We start from the raw sequence: 3,577 nt of genomic DNA on the forward strand, positions 1-3,577 counted from the left end.
AGCAAACTCAGACCAGGGAGCTCACCTAGGACAGCGCAGGTTTCAGAAACAGCAGCGCAATGTTTTCTAGCTTTGCAGATATAAACCCTCCTTCCACAAGAGCAAAAAGCAGAGTCCTCCCTCTACCTCTTTTATAGAAGACAGGTGTAATACCTTCTTAACACATTTGTGAGAGACCCTGACATGGATCAGTGCAGTCTTCTAAGGTAGGGGGTTCTTCGCTAAACAGATTTGAGAGGCAACATTTCAGTTCCCCAGGTGTTTTCTTCTGCACTCATATCCACCCGGGCAGCACACAGACAGATTGGGGGGATTTTCTCCTTCCTGAAAAGCTCTCTGTCAATGCAATAGGGCAAGGACAGCCTGAGCTCACCTCTACCTTAACATACTAGGTCTGTAGTGCCATCCCAATACCAAGAAGCAAACCCCAGTAACGGCAAGATAAAGTCAAGGACTGTGCTGCTTCCACTCGATGCCGATGGAAGCTTTGCCATTCTTCATTGTTTGAAAACTATGCGGGTACTTAGGCTCTGCTTTACACACGTCCTGCCTTGGATTTACTACGGCAGCTGGCTTTGGTGAAGCCAAGGTGCAAGCCACTCTCAAGCCACTGGTGGTGCAGCTACCTTGTTCGTTCATCATTCACTAACTTCCCAGTTAGATTTTTCATATTGAAAATGTAACACTGGAAGAGAGGCAAGAATACTTAAAAAAACCCCGAGAATTCCCATCTTTGCTGTAATGTGAGGGGGAGCCCTGCTAAACCAAAGTTTAACAGGGTGGGAAGGCAGAAGCAGCAACAGTTCTCATTCTAATACATCTCTAGCAGTCATATTCTCCACCGATTAGCTAGCACGTTTATCTTTAAAGAAACTATAAAAGAAATCACAGACAAAAATGACATTTTATGAAAAAAAGAATAAGTTTCCATTTCTGATATTCTGTCACATTTCACTGTAGTATGCAGCATCAACTCATTATTGATAGACTAATAATTTATCAGAATCTTTTGCAATATAGAAAGTATCAGGCTTAAGGTGACTCTCTGAAGTCATCAAGGAGCCCTAGACCTCAGCGTGCAGCAGTTCTGTGGTCTGTGAAAGGAAGCAGAAACATTGCAAGCTAAGGAAAGCCACTCCCAAAAGTTGAGAACTAAAAGTGTTTATTGTTCATTTTCCAAAATCATCAAGCATCTTAAGGCTAGGATTTTCAAAGGGGCCTAGGAGAATTAGGTACTTCTAAACCTATTGCATTTCAGTGGAATTTAAATACCTTTAAGTCTGTCCCAAAAGAGATTTAAGGGGGGATTTTTTTCCTTTTAATTTAGCATTCTCAAGCTTGGTGCCTTATTTTCAGTGGGCACCGTGAGATATAACACAGACCCCTCGGTCAAAGCCTTCCAGGGCACCAGGAATTTACCACTGTGGTGGCTGTTGTGGGACTAGAATTTCTCTTAGCAATTTTTCAATTTTGTTTTTCAGTCATTCATACTGTAAATTATTGTCTTCTTTCTCGCATTGGGAAGAAAAAAAGCAAGCATAAGAAGAATGCATCATTCAGAAATACAAGCAGATTAAATTCCTGATTAACATGAGGTAAAAATCCCAACATCCATTAGCCTAACAAGAACCCCATTTGCAGTTTAAAAAAACAAACAAACAAAAGTGTGAGAAATTACGCATCTGTTGCCACCAACAGCAGTAAAAGCTAGGAACAGGCTTGCACCCAGATAGCTACATTTTGGGTGCCAACATTACATTAATTACATTAAAAATGGAAAAGTAGAAACCCTTCTGCCTTCTTCATTTAGCTCATAACCACTTTTTTCCTATTTTTTCTAGAAAATGAGTGTTTTTCCATTTAAAATGTGAGAGCCACTCCGTAGTTACAAGTGGTACTTTTTGACTTTCTTAATACAACCCTGTGGCTACAATTAACACAACGGATAAATAGCAGATCAAATTAAGGTCTGATCCTGTTTTACTTATAGGTGCAATCCTTGCAATAAATTACAGGTTAAGCTGTCGGAGGTAAATGAGGAGAGATGGAAAGCATGATCTATGATGCCTGAATTTTAAGTGTTCAGACATTAAAAGCAAACGTGTGAGAGAAGATAAGCAAATATCAAGATAGAAAATTTCAAAATTTTAAGATGCTTTAGTGACTGCTGTAAGATTCCAAATATAGCTGAGATGCATGGTTTGCACAATGCTTTAAGAAAAGGTAGCAAATTTTGTATTGCTCTATATGAGCTATTTAATGCTTACTTTTATTCTTCTCATGGGAATAACACTTTCAAAAGCGAAAAAGAACCATGTTTTCTTCTCATTATTTCAGAGTGCTTTAGGTTCATTTCAGAACTTCATTGTCTTTGAAGTTTGGGGAATAAGTGCAGACTGTTTCCATGCATGGTCTTATTGTGGAAACCCACTATTTCATCCCCTTAAAAATGAATAAATAACTGAATCAATTTGAAGTCCTTCATAACCTGCAATTCTTACAGACATCTTAAGACTGCATACTGTCTGATCTATTTTCTTTGCAATTCAGTCACAAACTCCTTGCAGTATAAAAATTAAAACATTGTAAAAGAAGTGTGTACTATCTTTAAGCATGGTCAGTCTAAGGATTTTTAGGAAGGGATTAAGTCAAGGAAGGTAGCTTTATGAATCACTGTTTGAGGCATATAACATCTAATATGAATCCTAAGATGGTATCTGGAAAATATTGGGCACTTACTGCCAAGCACTGAACCAACCGTCCACTTCCTGCGACACAAGCGTGTACTCGGAACTTCAAAGAAGCAACCTGTTATCTGAAAGAAAGAATAACCAGATAATCTAGAATGATTCACCATCCTTTATACCGTGAGGCGTTGACCAAACAATTTATTTTTGTAACTCCACTCTTGCTCTCATGACACAAATTATCCAAAGACAGTGCTAGGGAGCTCTTCCACATTTTTCATCACAGCCTTAGCACTTTCCAGCCACCCCATTTGGTAGGGTGCCTACCAAAGTTGACTCAGTTACATTAGACCTTTTTTTTTTCTTCCCATTAAGCTCCAGAGAACACCGTGAAGAAAAAATAAGAACATGCCTTTAAAACGTGAGAACCCTCTGCCTTTTGCTTCTTCTGCTGTGAGAACAGTACAGATTATCAGCCCTCCCATTCTCCCATCACCGACCTCTCTCCCCCCAGGCCAGGTTTATCCCATGAGACCAGAAGTTGGTGCCGGCTGGGCGCACTCCGGCCCTTCGCATCAGCTCACAGCGCAACAAGGATCACCTGTGTGGCGGGGCCGCAGCTGTTCTGCGCAGGCTGCATCGCCAACAGCCTCTGGGTCCCACTGAAGGCGGGCAGAGACATTTAAGCCAAATTCCTCAACAGCAAAGACTGTAGTAGGAAAAAAACCACGGAAACTGGGTCAAAATTTAAGTTGTAAGCTGAGGCATCAGTTTTTTTCTGACTGTTCATAGCTTGTGACTACTGAATTACACAGGGAAGAAAAACTAAGCTTTCCATACCCATCCTGAGGCCCTTCTGTCCAGCAGCGCTCCTCGCAGCCCGCCCCGGG

The 3,577-nt window shown here is 40.9% G+C and overlaps 1 long non-coding RNA gene across 1 annotated transcript; it reads right to left on the reverse strand.

Moving 5' to 3' along the window:
• Positions 1 to 963: 963 nt before the first annotated feature.
• Positions 964 to 3,577, reverse strand: LOC141950467 (uncharacterized). The gene is made up of 4 exons (XR_012631032.1): positions 3,528 to 3,577; positions 3,289 to 3,396; positions 2,740 to 2,815; positions 964 to 1,094 (listed from the first exon to the last, which is right to left on the reverse strand). It is a non-coding gene; the product is annotated as an uncharacterized LOC141950467 (long non-coding RNA).

The sequence above is a fragment of the Strix uralensis genome, chromosome 15, assembly GCF_047716275.1.
Source record: "Strix uralensis isolate ZFMK-TIS-50842 chromosome 15, bStrUra1, whole genome shotgun sequence".
Lineage (NCBI taxonomy): Eukaryota > Metazoa > Chordata > Aves > Strigiformes > Strigidae > Strix > Strix uralensis.